This window comes from Tamandua tetradactyla, chromosome 18 (assembly GCF_023851605.1).
Source record: "Tamandua tetradactyla isolate mTamTet1 chromosome 18, mTamTet1.pri, whole genome shotgun sequence".
Classification (NCBI taxonomy): domain Eukaryota; kingdom Metazoa; phylum Chordata; class Mammalia; order Pilosa; family Myrmecophagidae; genus Tamandua; species Tamandua tetradactyla.
The window spans coordinates 59,042,213-59,059,369 of NC_135344.1; the positions used below are offsets into that span (position 1 = coordinate 59,042,213).

The following is a 17,157-nucleotide window of genomic DNA, read 5'->3' on the forward strand; positions in this document are numbered from 1 at the left end:
CTCCTGATGTTCTTACTTGAAGTTTTAGCAGTTACTTTTGAATAAATGCCTCTCAATTGGTTTGTCTTCAGTAGATATCCATCACTGAGAAATGGTTGGTTTTGACAATTTTGGCCAGCTTTATACCTGTTTTCTAGAGGATGATTCTCTGACCTTTTCATGCCACCATAACCACAAGTCTTCACCCAACTTTCCTGTTAAGTTTTTTGTGTGTTTGAATGATTTGGTAAATTAATTATGACATTGGGTGTATTTCTTGTTTATACTGATTATTGACCATAATCCAACATAATCCCTAAAGGTTATTTTATAATCCCATAATTGAAGATTTATGGGCATTTATCAAAGTTAAAGAATGAATTTATTATATTGTTTCATACTTTCATTTATTCTAATGGTTAGATATAGTTAATCATTTATATAAATTAGCAGCAACTGACCCAGTGTGTGCCAGCCATGTTTGAACTAGCTCATTTCACAACACCCCTCTGTATTTGTTTATATGTTGATATTTGTAAACCAGCTATGGAGTCTTACTAAAGCTTAGAAAGAAGCACTTTTACCTTAAAAAGTAAACAATGAAGGTAGTCAGTCAGTTAATTACTATGCTGGGCTTTGTGGAGTTTTGAAAGTGAGCAGCGAATATTTTAATTTGTCTGAGCCATACCTGAACAATTTGCTGTTTCCCATTATATAGTCCTGCACTTCTCATTCTTTTCTGTATATCTGGAGAGTCCTTTTGCCATTTGTTTCCACATGGCCCAAATCCACCCGTTCTTGAAAGTGCACCTCACGTGCCGTCTTCTCCACAATCCTTTCCTGACTTCTTACAGCTGGAAGGAAGTTGTGCTTTTTCTAGATTTCCTGAACACATTAAACCTCTTTCTCTATTGCAGCACTTTCATGCCTCATAGGCCTTGATGTATATGCCTCTCATGCCTTGATATCCCTTGTTGTATATGTCTTTACTACTCGGTCGCATTAATCTTGCTCTCAGGGAGCTAATACAGTCCATTTTTGTGTGTCCTCCAAGAGCACAGCATGGGTCTTATTGCCCATTTGTGTAACTGTCTAGTCAAATCAGTTCCCTTTCTGTGCTCGGCTCTTCACGTATTTCACCTTTTTTGGCGATTTTCTTGAACTTTAAAAATGAAATCATGCTAAATTGGGCCTTAGCTTGATTTGAACATTAGCATATGTATTTTATTATCTGTTGTATTAGAAAATAACATTTGGCTTAACCTAAATGGTTGTGTCACACAGGAAACGTTAAAGAAATTTATATATTGAATATCTAATCATGACTGAATTATGCTAAAGGTTTAATTTCCAGTTGTGCTCATGAGAAGAATGAAATTATCTAGTCTCAGTGTGATCTTTTACCATAAAAATAATCTTAAATATCTTATGACTCTGAGATTCTGTGACTAATAAATAGAATGTTGAATTGAAATGGTATTTAGTTTATTATAAAGCACTTTGAATTCTTGTCCTCAGGAATATATAAATTAATACAGCTCCCCAAATTTTGAGTGACCTTAGAGCTTTTCTTGGTATATTAGCGACCCCTAGTGTTCTTTGGTAAAAGTACAGCAGGATTTAAAAATGTTATCTTTAACATTTATTCCTTTATTTTTCAGATGCAGTTAGAATTCTGAAGTTTTTACATCTTTTGTAGTCAGTTTAAAATAGGAATGCAGCCAGTCTAGTAGATAATTAGATTGTGGCCCTGAACTGTGTTTTGACTTGCTATTATTTATTTATTTTTGGCTCGGGCAGGCACCGGGAATCAAACCCGGGTCTCGGGCGTGGCAGGCAAGAACTCTGCCTGCTGATCCACCGTGGACCGCCCACTATTATTTTTTAATGGACTTGAGACTACATTTAAAACAAATCCTTCCTCCGTGTCTTGGGAATTAATGCCTCTCGTCTGGGTTATAGAAGATACGTATAATGTTGGGGTTTCTGTAAACTTTTCTATCTTGTTTCCTAGGATGCCATTTCTCATGCTTATGTATTGAATGCATGCTGTGTATCAGGCACTGACCAGATAACTTGATCTGTATTTTTTTCATTTAATGCTAAATGACAACTCGGAAATATAGGTATAAATATTGCCATTTGTTGTAGAGTAGGTTTCCTGGGAAGCCGACTGAGCTGGAGATTTGTGTGCGGCTGGTTTATTGGTGTGCTGTGGGATCTCTGTGTGCCAGGGTGGGAAAGGATGTGTGAATGGGCAGAGAGCCAGGTTAGGCTGGGATGCAGCCTCAAGGGGTGCCTTAGCTGACCTTGTAAGAAGTGATGACCTTCAGAACTGCCCCAACTTGGTGTTAGAGGGCCTGACCTCTATGCCTTTGGGATAGTCATTGGATTCAGGCTACCTGGGCAGGGGTATTAACTTGTAGGAGGAGGCCCTCTGACAATCCCTAAAATGCCTAACTGCTGTAGGCTACTTTCTGGCCCTCCCAGCCTCTGGGGTAATAAGTCCTTTCTTCCTGAAGGGGGATCTGAACAGTGTATCACCGCTTCTACACCAATCCCCTCTTACTCCGCTCAGAGTTCTTCCTTCATACATTCTAGGAGCAGTCCCTTCAGGATTCCAGTGGGCTTTCCTTCCCAGGAGAAGCTCAGAAGAAGAAGGTTAGTGGAACCTTCTATAGCACCTGTCGCTGTGCTTGGTTTTGGGGCCACAACCAAATCATCTCTCTCCTCTTCTACCTATTCTTAATTCCCTCACCCTCAGCTAGCGCATGGTTATGGTGGCTTACCTGGTGATATGATCAGACTCTCATCCTGGAGGCTGGCCCAGGTTACCACGTCCTTCCTAGGCTGGGGTTGACACACTTGTCCATTTACTGCCAAATCTGGACAAGGGAATGTCAAAGACACTTAGGAATATCACTTTCATGCCAGACATATTCCTCCATATCCCTGTTGTGTACTGCCCTGCCTCCTTCTGATGATCAGAATCAATTAATTCTGCTAAGATGGTGAGTTTTCTTGGTGCTGGTCTCTTGACACAAGGAGCCCAGTGTCTGGGTGGCAACCATAGCTTATGGTTTAATGGAACTTTTGTTTTATTTCCTGGTGGAAACGTTACCCCTTTGGGATTGAGGCTCACTAAATCCACAGAACCCAGAATTGTAGGCATGGGAAGCATAAATTTCCCAAGTGGGTCACAGGAAATGATGGATATTGACCTACTCCTGCTTTGACCCCTTGCCTTCCAGACCCATGTACTCTACCTGTTTGGGACATGGCACCATGTAAAGAGTTTTGCTTTCAAGTATATACTGAATCCAGGAGGATGATTCCCCATCCTCATAAAGCGTTGCCTCCAAGTTGACATTTCAGTTATACCTTTAACAGACCTTTCTAATGTTATCCAGCAGTGGCTACTGGGTGGTGTGTATGATGTGATCATTGGATCCCATGGTCCTGGGCTGCGGCCATTTTGTACTTCCTTCCTTCTGATGTGATGTTAGGTGATATTGTGGGATCCCACATGGAGACTGGGATCAAACACTCTGTGAGTTCTTGTTGTCTTTGAAGGATGGTGTATTGCCTATTGAAGATTCAGTGTTGGTCTCTTGCTGGTGGGTTGGATGTTTGCAGTTATAGTAGTTAATCCACTTTGGGTAGTGGGAGCCCATGTTGTTGGACCCATGCCTATCTTTCTTCATGCACCACAGCTATTTTGTCCATATTCCTATCGGGTCAGCACTGCAGTGGCCATTGACAGAGGCTGGGTGATATCAGCTGGCTGAGTCATTTTATTGTCTGTGTAGTGCATCTTCTATGGTGGACATGCTCTCGAGATTTACATGTGAGATGAAGATCTTCACACATTGGGACTGCAACCAAGTTTCCATCCACATACCTGTGCCCCACACTTTCTTGTCCCCTGTCTTCCAATTTTTCTCCTTGCAGGCCCCTGACCAAATGGCCAATCCATTCATGGCTGCCCTTGCATCCTTATATATATTCTAGCCTAAGTCTACTTTTCTTTTCATACAAAACTGGTGACCAAGAATGCTGTCTGACACTCTGCTGTCAGAGTATTTTACCTTGCTGTCTTTCAAGGCTACCCTGAATGGGGCTGTTTTCTAGTTTGCAAGCTGCTGGAAAGTAGTATACCAGAAATGGAATAGCTTTTAGAAAGGAGAATTTATTAAGTTCAAGTTTACAGTTCTAAGACCATGAAAATGTCTGAATTAAAGCAAGACTATAAAAGTGCCCAATCTAAGGCATCCAGGGAAAGATACCTTGGTTCGAGAAGGCCAATGACATTCAGGGTTTCTTTCTCAGCTGGCAAGGCACATGGTGAGATCTGCTAGCTTTCTCTTCAATGGCTTCCCCAGGACTTGGTCCATTCTGTTGGCTCTGTAGGTCCTGGTGGCTCTCGTGGCTCTAAAGCTTTTTCCAAAATGGTTTCCTCTTAAAGGGCTCTAGTAAGCAACCCTACCTTAAATGGGTAGAGACACATCTCCATGGAAATCATCTAATCAGAAATTACCACTCACAATTGGATGGGTCACATCTCCATGGAAACAATAAAAAAAAAACACTACCCAGCAATATTGAATGAGGGTTAAAGAACTTGGCTTTTCTGAGGTACACAACAGATTCAAACTGGCTCAGGCTATAATGTGGCTGCCATCCATATTTAACTTGTACCCACATATTAAGCTGCCTGAACTGTTACTGAAGTGTGGACATTTTCCTACTCCATCACTTGGTCACAATGAGCATGCCAGGCAGCCATAGGTGTGAGCTGGGGGAGAAGTAACTTATACCATGGTGGTAGATGGTATGGGGCTGGTATCTAGGCTACCTGACCCTGCATCTTGCTTGTCCTTCTGGTTCGGTCTGTTTCCAGTCCTGAATGGACTGCTTTCATCTTAGGGTGATTGTTGCTGGAACCACCAGACTTGAAGACTTGGTGGGTCTGATGAACCCAGCTTGTGATAGGATGTTCTTGTTGCTTGGTCGCTTAGCACCTCATGGTCAGGTGCTCCATGCCCAGTAGTACACCAAAAGCTGTTTTTCAAAAGGTATGTATTTCTCCACTGTAGAATGGAATTGCCTTGGTCTAGAATTTTAGAGGTCTGTATTGCGCATCTCTCACAGGTGCTTGCCGTAAAGTCTACAAAACTCTGTTCCCACCCCTGATGGCACAAATACCACAGGGCCAGCTAGGTCATGTGGCCCAAGCATCTCCTGCTCTGACCCCCTGGTCAAGTTTCAGCCTCCTGTGCCTACTGGTATGTAGATGAGAGCATTTTCCTTGGGTGTGGAATCTGCTGTCCCTAGGACCTGAAGAGTCTAACCGGATATTGTGCTACATTGTCTAAGTGAAGTATGATATAGCAATAATTTGTTCTTTACTTTGGAGAAAATGTCTTGGCATTCCCAAACCACTGAACCCCTACAAATTTTACTGACTTGGTAGAATCCCTGAATTATTCATAGGATTTATCTCCCACCCTCTGGAGTTTGTATATATTGCCAAGGCTTTCAACTTTCTAGCCTCTTATAGAAATGTAAATGTGTCCTGCTGTCCCTGTGAATGCAAACTGTCTTAGATCTTTTACTTCCCGCTAGGGATGAAAAAGAATGCATCTGTCAAGTTGGTTGTTACATACCATGTACTTGAGATAGTAGTATTAATCTGCTCTAGCAAAGATACCACACTTGGCGGGGTGGCTGTAACTGGGGCTACTGTTTGCTTGAGTTTGTGGAAGTTTACTGTTACCGTCCACATTCCATCTGGATTTTGCATTAACAGGCTAGTGAAATAATGGAAATATGATAGGAACCTTCGCCCCTACATTTTCTCAGCCTTCAAGGAAAACACTAATTTCTGCTATTCCTCCCCGTATGGGATGTTGGTTTTGATTTATCTTGGCCAGGGTTTGGGGGGAGGCAGTTTTAGAGTCTTCCATCTCACTCTTCTACAGATCAAGGAAACAGTATGAAGGTTGTGCCATCAACTAAGTGTGTCTCTTCTAATTCTACTGTCAGGAACTGGGAAATGGTCACTAGAGGGTTAATGGTCCCGTATGTCACTGTCAGCCAAACCTGGGTTGGGACCTGGTTTATTGCTTTGCCCTTAGCATGCCCCCTTTCTAATAGAGGGAACTTGAAGATACTTTAGTTCGCTGTCAGTGTCAACTTGGACTGTGTATCAGACAGTTTGTGTCTTCCCATTTCCCCAACGTATAATTATTGGAATAAGAGCTTTTGGTCCCTGTACTATGTATGGGCTGGCGGAATCATGACTGTGCACGTTTGCTTTGGTGTTGCAGCATCTTTCCCACTAGGATAGTTCTAAGTCCAAAACTGACTCGGGTTCAGAAATTGGACAAGGATTCATGATTTTTATCCGGGCAACTGTCTTCAGCTTCTGACTATTCATCATTGATTTCTTTTTTTTTTTCAATTAAAATAATTTCTTAAACATTTTTTATCGTGCAACATGACATATATAACAGAAAATTGATAAATTTCAAAGTACACTTTAGCAAGTAGTTTTAGAGCAAATTTCAAAGTATAGTGTGGGGTACAGTTCCACAGTTGCAGGTATTTCCTATGGCTGTTTTAATACAGTAGAAACTGAAAAAAAAAAACATGTATTGATTCAGTAGTCATAACCATTTGTTAAATCCTAACTTCTCTGTTACAACTCATCCCTCTCCTATCATCATTTTCTCGATCTTCAGGGATATTCAGGCAGCGACCATTCTAACTTCTTCATGTTGAAAAGGGGTATTGACATTATTGGGTGCAGGGATGCAACTTGTTGATATTGTGGGAGAGAGTGGTACTTCTAAATTTCAGGACTTATCTGGCATAGGAACAATCTGGAGGTTTAAGTTTCTGAAAAATAAACTTAATAAGTGAAGCTTTTATAGCATCTTAGATATAGTCCTTAGTTTTCTTTAGAGTTTTTCAGGAATACTGTTGTTCAGGGCTTGGGATACCATGGCAATTTGCAGTATCTGACTGAAGCTTGCATAAGAGTAACCTCCAGAATAGCCTTTCAACTCCATTTGAAATCTCTTAGCCACTGAAACCTTATTTTGTTATATTTCTTTTCCTCTTTTTGGTCAAGAAAACATTCTCAATCCCACGATGCCAGGGCCAGGCCCATCGCTGGGAGTCTTGTCCCATGTTGCCAGGGAGACTTACATCCCTGAAACTCATGTCCCGTGTAGTGGGGAGGGTAATGAGTTTATTTGCAGAGTTTGGCTTAGAAAGAAACCACATCTGAGCAACAAAAGAGGTTCTCTGGAAGTGACTCCTGGCATACTTAGAAGTAGGCTTAGCTTCACCATTGCAGAAATAAGTTTCATAAGAGCCAGCCTCAACTTCTTAAATCAGGAATCCCCAGTGCTTGAGAGAATATCAGGAATTTTCCAGGTGGGGAAGTTTAATAGTCCCATAATTTTTCTCCAGTCCCTCAAGAGACTTTGCAAATACTCTTTTGTTATCTGCCCAGAATATTCTGGAAAATATCATGGTATTACATTAACCTATACAGAATCACCAGCTCTCATTCCCTATTCTAGGCTCTATGTATTTAAGTTATTTAAATAAACTGGCCAGATAAGTTAAGTTAATGTGCTATGGAAAATTTAAGTTTTGGACAAAATGAATCTTTGGTCACACACAGAAGTTTAAAACACAGACAATATCATCCTTTACCCTGTATTCTGATTTACCTCAGTCCCAACTAGATCAGCTTTGTTCACATCTCTAACTGAGGTTTTATTTCTTTTTCGTCTTCTATAAGAGTTGTGTGAAGTAATGCTGATGTTCAGAGCTGCAGAACTCTAGCTCTGAGTCTTAGGTATCACACAAATACCCATAGATCCAGGGAACTACCAAGTTACACAGAAATAGCACAACATTTCGGAATTCAGAAATAGCATATAAACCTCAGGAATAAATATGACTGCTGTGAGAGCTTATAGTCTAGGCTTTAATTTTCTTATAAGCATTTTCTAAATGAGACCATTCGATATCTGTCCTTTTGTTTCTGGCTTATTTTGCTCAACATAATGTCCTCAAGTTTCATTCACCTCATTGCATGCATGCCTCATGACTTTATTCCTTTCTGTAGCCACACAGTAGTCTGTTGTCTGTTTACCTTACAGCTCGCCTTTCAGTTCATTAGTGCATGGATCGATGGACCTTAGGCCACCTCCATCCGTTGGCTATCATGAATAATGCCACCATAAACATCAGTGTGCAATGTCTGTCTGTGTCCCTGGTTTTACTTCTTCCAAGTATATTCCTAGTAACAGGATATCCTAATCCTATGGCAGCCCTATAACTTAACTTCCTGTGGGTTTTACTATATACCCTCTGCTAGGGGTGGTGGTGCTGCTGCACCATTCTACTTCCCTATCATCATTTTAGTAGGTATATCTCACTTTCCAAACATCTTTTCTAGCACTTGTATCTTTCTGTTTGTTTTGAATCTGCAATTTTTGTTGAGATTTATTTACATGCCATATGTTTTATCCGAAGTATACACTCAGTGTTTTACAGTAGCCTCACTTAGTTGTACAATGATCCTCACTTTCAATTTTAGACAATTTTCACTGCTCCAAAGATAAAAATAACTGTGCACAGCCACACATAAAAGAAAACCCCAAACATCCCATGTCCCTTATTCCCTCCAATTATTTACTCCTAGTATTAGGGTGGTACTAGTAAGACACTGCTGTTAAATGTAGTCCATAGCATGCAATAGGTAATTTTTCCTGTGTACCACTCTATTATTAACTCTTTGTACAAGTGTCATATATTTGAAGTATTCATGCAAGAACATATTTTTATTTGTAGTGTTAATTGGTGAGATACATGACTATAGACAACTCCTTTCAATCATATTCACCTTCAGTAGTTACTATTATTTATAATCCCAGTAGAGAGCTATCATCATCTCTGTCCATTCTCAAACATTTAAGGTCACCCTCATTAACAAACCTGTATATATTAGGTAAGTACTCTTCTTTCTTTAGCTTCTGTCAATCTCTAGATGCCCTATACATGTCAAGACTCTGAGTTTACCTTTTCAAGATGGTTCCCATTAGTGGAATTACACAGTGCCTTTCATTTTGCTTCTGACTTAATTCATTCAGCATTATGGCTTCAAGATTCATCCATGTTGTTGCATACCTCAGGACCACATTCTTTCTTATTGATGCATAATATTCCATCGTATGTACATGCCACATTTTGTTTATCTGCTCATCTGTTGATGGACACTTGGACTGTTTCCATCTTTTGGCAAATGTGAATAATGCTGCTATGAATGTCAGTGTACAAATGTCTGTTTGTGTCACTGCTTTCAGCTCTTCTAGGTATATACAGATGTGCTGGTTTGAAATGATGTATGTACCCTAGAAAAGCCATGTTTTAATCTTGATCCCATTTTGTAAAGGCAGCCGTGTTTGAAACTGTAATTAGATTATCTCCCTGGAGATGTGATTTAATCAAGACTGGTTGTTAGGGTGAATTAGGGGAGATTGTCTCCACCCATTTGGGGCGCTTCTTGATTGGTTTACTCGAGTCCTATAAAAGGGGAATCATTTTGGAGAATGGGCAATTCAGAGAGCAGAGCAGAATGACATAGCCATGAGAAGCAGAGTCTACCAGCCAGTGACCTTTGGAGATGAAGAAGGAAAATACCTCCTGGGGATCTTCATGAAACAGGAAGCCAGGAGAAGAAGCTAGCAGATAATGCTGTGTTGGCCATGTGCCCTTCCAGATGAGAGAGGAACTCTGAGTGTGTTCACCATGTGTTGAGAGAGAAACCCTGAACTTTATTGGCCTTCTTGAACCAAGTTATCTTTTCCTGGATGCCTTAGATTGGACATTTCTAGAGACTTGTTTTAATTAGGACATTTTCTTGGCCTTAGAACTACAAACTAGCAACTTATTAAATTCCCATTTTTACAGCCATTCTGTTTCTGGTATATTGCATTCCAGCAGCTAGCAAACTAGAACAACAGAGTAGAGAAATTGGCAGGTCATAGGGCAACTCAATATTTAGTTCTCTGAGGAATAGCCAAATTCTTAAACAGCAGTTGTACAATTTTAAATTTCCACCAGCAGTGAATAATTGTTCTGTTTTCTCCACATCCTCACCAACATTTTTAGTTTCTTGGTTGTTTAATAGCAGCAATTCTTATAGGTGTGAGATGATATTTCATTGTGGTTTTGATTTGCATTTCTCTAATAGCTAATGAGGAAAAACATCTTTTTGTGTCCTTTTTAGCCATTTGTATTTCCTTTTCAGAAAAATGTTTATTCATATCTTTTGCCTTTTTGTAATTGGGTTGTTATGCTTTTGTTGTTGAGTTATAGGATTTCTTTATATATACTGGTTCTCAAACCCTTATCAGTTATATGGTTTCCAAATATTTTTTCCCATTGAGTTGGCTGCCTCTTCACTTTTTTGACTAAGTCCCTTGAAGCACAAAAGTATTCAATCCTGAAGAGTTCCCATTTGTATATATTTTTCTTTTGTCACTTGTGTTTTGGGTGTAAAGTCTTAGAAACTACCTCTTATTGCTAGGTCTTGAAGATGTATCCCTATATTTTCTTCTAGGAGTTTTATGGTACTGACTCTTATATTTAGTTTTTTTTTAATCCACTTTAAGTTTATCTTTGTATAGGGTGTGAGGTAGGGGTCCTCTTTCATTCCTTTGGATAGGGAGATCCAGGTCTCCCAGTCTCATTTACTGAAGAGACTATTCTGTCCCAGTTCAGTGGAATTGAGGGCCTGGCCTCACAAATCCATTGACCATAGATGTAGTGGTCTATTTCTAAGCTCTCAATTCAATTCCATTGGTCAATATTTCTATCTTTGTGCCAGTACCATGCTGTTTTGAATACTGTGGCTTTATAAGTGTTTTTTTTTTTTTTAAATATTTTTGTTATAAACAATGAACCAACATGCCATCATTCTTGACATGGTTACAATCAATGGCTCACAGTATCATCACATAGTTGTGTATTTATCACCATGTTCATTTTTTTGAACGTTTCTATCTCTCCAGAAAATGAAAGAAAAAACTCATAAATGCCATACCCCTTACCACTCCCTTTCATTGACCACTACTATTTCAATCTACTCAATTAATTTTAACCTTTGCCCCCACTCTTGTTTGTTTATTTTTTATCCATATTTTTTACTCATTTTTCCATACCATAGATAAAAGGAGCATCAGACATAAGGTTTTCACAATCATGCAGTCATACTGTGAAAGCTGTATCATTATATAATCACCTTCAAGAAACATGGCTACTAGAACACAGCTCTGCAGTTTCAGGCGCTTCCCTCTAGTCACTCTAATACACCATGAACTAAAAAGGGGATATCTATATAATGTGTAAAAATAACCTCCAGGATAACCTCTCAACTCTTTGAAATCTCTCAGCCACTGACACTTTATTTTGTCTCATTTCTCTCTTCCCCCTTTCGGTTGAGAGGGTTTTCTCAGTCCCTTGATGCTGAGTGCCAGCTCATTCAAAGATTTCTATCCCACGTTGCCAGGGCAGTTTACACCCCTGGGAGTCATATCCACGTGAGTTTGCTTGCTGTGTTGGCTGAGAGAGAGAGAGAAAGAGAGAGAGAGAGAGAGAGGTCACATCTGAGCAACAAAAGAGGTTCTCTGGGGGTGACTCCTTAGGCTTAATTTTAAGTAGGCTTAGTCTATCCTTTGTGGGGATGTGTTTCATAGGAACAAACCCCAAGATTAAGGGCTTAGCCTATTGATTTGGTTGTCCCCACTGCTTGTGAGAATATCAGGAATTCTCCAAATGGCAATGTTGAATTTTCCCCCTTTCTCGCCAATCCCCCAAGGGGACTTTGCAAATAATTCTTTATTCACTGTTCAGATCACTCTTGGATTTATTGGGGCATAACACTAACCTGGACAAACCTACAAAATCTTATGCCCTATTCAAGGTTGCATGTACTTATGGTATTAAACTGTCCATTTAAGTTAAATTAGGAAATGTACTAGTCAAAATATAAATTTTGTACCAACTAAACATTTCTTGCTTTAGTCTCACACAGAAGTTGAATTTTTAAAATATGAATGACCATCTGTTTTCATCACCCTACAATGATGACGTTCCTTTGTTCTTCCTCATGCGAAAACATTTTTTAATTTGTACATTTAGTCACTATCATTGTACACTCTAGGCATTCCTAATTATACCATCTCAGTCTTTATTGTCTTATCTTTCCTTCTGGTTTCATATGTGCCCCTAGCCCTCCTCCCTCTTTCATCCTCACATTCAGTTTCATATAGTAAGTTTTAATGTCAGGAAGTATAAGTCCTTCCACTTCATTCTTCTGTTTTAGAATGTTTTCAACTATTTGAGACCCCTTTCCCTTCCAAATAAATTTGATAACTATCTTTCCAAGTCTGCAAAGTAAGTTGTTGGGATTTTGATTGGTATTGCATTGAATTTATAGATCAGATTGGGTAGAATTGACATCTTAATGACATTTAGCCTTCCTGTTCATGAAAACACAATGTCTTTCCACCTATATAGGTATTTAAAAAATTTCTTTTAGCAGTGTTTTAGTTTTCTGTGTACAGGTCCCTTACATACTTAGATATGTTTATTCCTAGGTATGTAATTCTTTTAGTTGTCATTTAGAATGGATTTTTTTTCTTAATTGACTTCTTGGTTAGGTTATTACCAGTGTATAAAAACATTACTGATTTTTGCATTTTCATCTTGTATTATTGTATCCAGCCACTTTGCTGAATTTGTTTCTTAGCTTAAGTAGTTTGTTGTAGATTTTTCGGGATTTTCCAAACTTAGGATCATATCATCTGCAAATGATGAATTTTACTTCTTCATTTTTGATTTGGATGCCTTTTATTTCTTTTTCTTGCCTAATTGCTATAGCTAGAACTTCCAGCACAATGTTGAAGAGTAGTGTTGACAATGAGCATCCTTGTCTTGTTCTCAATCTTAGGGTGAAGGCTTTTAGTCTCTCACCATTGAGTATGATGCTGTCTGTGGGTTTCTCATATATGCACTTTATGGTATTGAGGAAGTTTCCTTCTGTTCCTACCTTTTGAAGTATTTTTATCAGAAAAGGATGCTGAGTTGTTTTTAATGCTTTTTCAGCATTAGTTGAGATGATCATGATTTTCGATTTATTAATGTGTTGCATTACATTGATTGGTTTTCTTGTGCTGAACCACCCTTGCATGTCTAGAATGAATATCAGTTGGTCATGGTGTATGATTCTTTTAATGTGCCATTGGATTTGACTTGCAGGTATTTTGTTGAGAATTTTTACATCTATATTCATCAGGGAGATTGGCCTGTAGTTTTCCTTTCTTGTAGTATCTTTATCTGATTTTGCTATTGGAGTGATGGTAGCTTCATAAAATGAGTTAGGTAGTGTTCCTTCTTCCTCAACATTTTGGAAGGGTTTAAGCAGGATCAGTGTTGACTCTTTTTGGAATGTTAGATAAAATTCCCCTGTAGAGCCATCTGGCCCTGGACTTTTCTTTGTAGGAAGATTTTTTTTTAATTAAAAAAAATGTTTTTTAAACATAGCAACATACAAACACGAACATTCTTACCATATGATCATTGGATTCTTGTTATAAAATCCATAACTCACAATATCACCACCTAATTGTATATTCATCACCATGACAATTTCTTAGAACATTTGCATCAATTCAGAAAAAGAAATAAAAAGAAAGAAGAAAAAACTCATACATACCATACTCTTTACCCCTCCCTCTGATTGACTGTTAGTATTTCTACCCAATATGTTTTAGCTTTTGTTTCCCCTGTTTTTTTCTATACCCCTTACCACTCCCTTTGATTGATCACTAGCATTTCAATCTACTAAATTTATTTTAACATTTGTTCCCCTTATTATTTATTTATTTTAAATCCTCATCTCTCCATAGATAAAAGGAGCATCAGACACAAGGTTTTCACAATCACACAGTTGCATTGTGAAAGTTTTCTCATTATACAGTCATCTTCAAGAAACATGGCTACTGGAACACAGCTCTACATTTTCAGGCTCTTCTTTCCAGCCTCTCCAATATACCTTAATTAAAAAGGTGGTATCTGTATAATATGTAAGAATAACCTCCAGGATACCCTTTTGACTCTGAAATCTCTCAGCCATTGACACATTGTTTTGTCTCATTTCTCTCTTCCCACTTTTGGTTGAGAAGGTTTTCTCAGTCCCTTGATGCCGAGTCCTAGCTCATTCTTGTAGGAAGATTTTGATGACTGATTGAGTCTCTTTACTTGTGATTGATGTGTTGAGGTCTTCTCTTTCTTCTCAAGTCCGTATAGGTTGTTCATGTGTTTCTAGGAAATTGTCCATTTCATCTAGGTTGTCTGGTTTGTTGGCATACCATTTCCTGTTCAACTCATAGTACTCTTATGATTTTTTAAAATTTCTTCAGTGTCCATGTTAATGACCCGCCTCTCATTTCTTATTTATTTGCATCCTCTCTTCTTCTTTGTCAGCTTAGCTAAGAGTCCATCAATTTTATTGATCTTCTCAAAGGATCAGCTTTTCATTTTATTATCTTGATTAATTTTTTTTGTTCTCCAATTTATTTGTTTCTGCTTTGATCTTTGTTATTTTTCTTCTACTTCCTTTAGGATTAGTTCGCTTTCTTTCTCTAGTTGCTCCAGTTGTCCTCGATTTTTGCACTTTCTTTTTTAGTATAGGCATTTAGGGCAATAAATTTTCCTCACAGTGCTGGTTTTGCTTTTGTCCCACAAGTTTTGATATGTTGTCTTCTCATTTTCATTTGTCACCAAATATTTACCAGTTTCTCTTGCAATTTCTTTTTTGACCCACTGATTATTTAAGAGTGTTATATAACCACCAAATATTTGGGAAAGTCCTGTTCTTTGGTAGTTATTGATTTCTAGCCTCATTCCCTGTGGTAAGGGAAAATGTTTTACATAATTTTCAATCCCTTAAAATTTGTTAGGACCTGTTGTGTGCTTTAGCATATGATGTATCCTGGAAAATGTTCCATGAGTACTAGAGAAGAACTAGGGGTTTTGGGCTGTAATAATCTATATATGTCTGTTAGGCCTAATTTGTCATGTTGTTTTGGTTCTCTCTTTCCTTGTTTGTCTTCTATTTGGTTGTTCTACATATAGAAGGGGGTGGTGTATTGAAGTCTCCCACTATTATTGTAGAAACATCTATTGCTGCCTTCATTTTTTCTTTTTTTTTGCCTGGGCAGGCACCGGGAATCGAACCCACGTCTCCAGCATGGCAGGCGGGAACACTGCCTGCTGAGCCACTGTGGCCCGCCCTGTTCCCTTCAGTTTCGTCAGTATTTGCCTCATGTGCTTTGGCGCTACTTGATTGGGTGCATAAACATTTATGATCATTGTTTCTTCTTGGCGAATTGTCCCTTTTATTAATATGTACTGTTCTTCTTTGCCTCTTATGACGTCTTTGCATTTAAGATCTATTTTTTCTGATATTAATATAGCTCCTTCTGCTTTCTTTGGTTACAGCTTGTATGGAATGTCTGTTTCCACCTTTAACTTTCAGTCTATTTGTATCCTTGGGTCTAAGATGAGTGTCTTGTAGACAGCATATAGATGGATCATATTTTTAATACTTTCTGCCAGTGTGTATCCTTTAATTGGGGATGTCAGTCTGTTAACATTCAAAGTTATTACTGTATAGGCAGTTCTTGAATCTGCCATCTTCTGTTTTGGTTTTATTCATCAAATGTATTTTTTTCCTCTCTCCCTTTTAACCCTAAAGTTACCCTTAGGCTTGAATTTTGTGCCCTCCTCAAACCTCTCTTTCTTGTCATTTTTTTTTTCCAGCCGACAGATCTCTCTTTAGTGTCTCTTATAGGGCAGGTCTCTTAACAAATTCTCAGCATTTTTTTGTGAAAATTTTTAATTCTCCTTCACTTTTTTTTATTTTATTTTATTTTTTATTTTTTTTATTAACGGAAAGAAAAAAAAAAGAAATTAACACAACATTTAGAAATCATACCGTTCTACATATGCACTCAGTAATTCTTAACTTTTGAAGAACAACTTTGATGGATAAAGTATTCTTGGCTGGCAATTTTTCTCTTTCAGAATCTTAAATAAATCATACCACTGCCTTCTTGCCTCCATGGTGCTTGTTGAGTAGTAGGTTCTTAATCTTATGAGGTTTCCCTTGTATGTGGTGAATCGCTTTTCTGTCGCTGGTTTCAGAATCTTCTTCTTCTCTTCAGCATTTCACAGTCTGATTAGTAAATGTCTTGAAATGGGTCTATTTGGAGTTCATTGGGCTTCTGTGAATTGCATATTTATGTCTTTTATAAGGATTGCAAAGTTTTCCCCAATTATTTCCTTAAATATTCTCCCTAGCCCTTTAGTTTTCTCTGCTCCTTTTGGGATACCAGTGATTCTTATATTGTGTGCTTTGTGTTGTATATTATTTCCCTGAGATCTAATTCAAATTTTTCAGTCTTTTTCACCATTTGTTTTTGTGTGTTTCAGTTGTCCCATCGTCTAGTTCACTTGTTCTTCTGCCTCTTCAAATCTGCCATTGTGCATCTCTAGAATGTAGATTAGATTAAATGTAGATTATTTAATCTACTGTATCTTTTATTTCCATAAGTTCTGCTGTTTTCTGTTCTTTCAGATTCTTTTTTATGCTCTTGTAATGTCTTCTCGTTATCCTTTGTGTCTTTAGCCAACCCATTGCAGTGATTTAGGAGATTTATATGAACATCTCGGATTAGTTCTGAATTCTGTATCTCCTTCAGGTTTTTAATTTGGTCATTTGCTTTGGCCCTGTCTTCTTGCATCTTCATATGCTTAGTGATTTTTTTTTTATTTCTAGGCATTTAATTATCTTGCTAAGATTATTTTGAAAGTTAATTTCCCTTGCTCATCTAAGATTTTATAGTTGCATGTGTTTGCATTGAAGTTCTCTTTTGGCACTTGGTTTCAGTAATTCCCAGGCAAACTAAGGCTGGAGTCTCATGCAGGAGGTGCCATGCAGCAGAGTCGTTTGCCAGAGGGCACTTTGCCAGAGGATACTTTCTGCATCTTCCCAGTAGATGGCGCTCTTAGGCCGCCTTTTCCCCTCAG

General features: G+C 38.4%; 1 protein-coding gene across 5 annotated transcripts in view; it reads left to right on the forward strand.

The window, feature by feature from the left end:
* The window catches only part of OSBPL1A (oxysterol binding protein like 1A), a 264,203-nt gene that overhangs the window by 24,988 nt on the left and 222,058 nt on the right, over positions 1–17,157 (forward strand). The window lies entirely within an intron of this gene.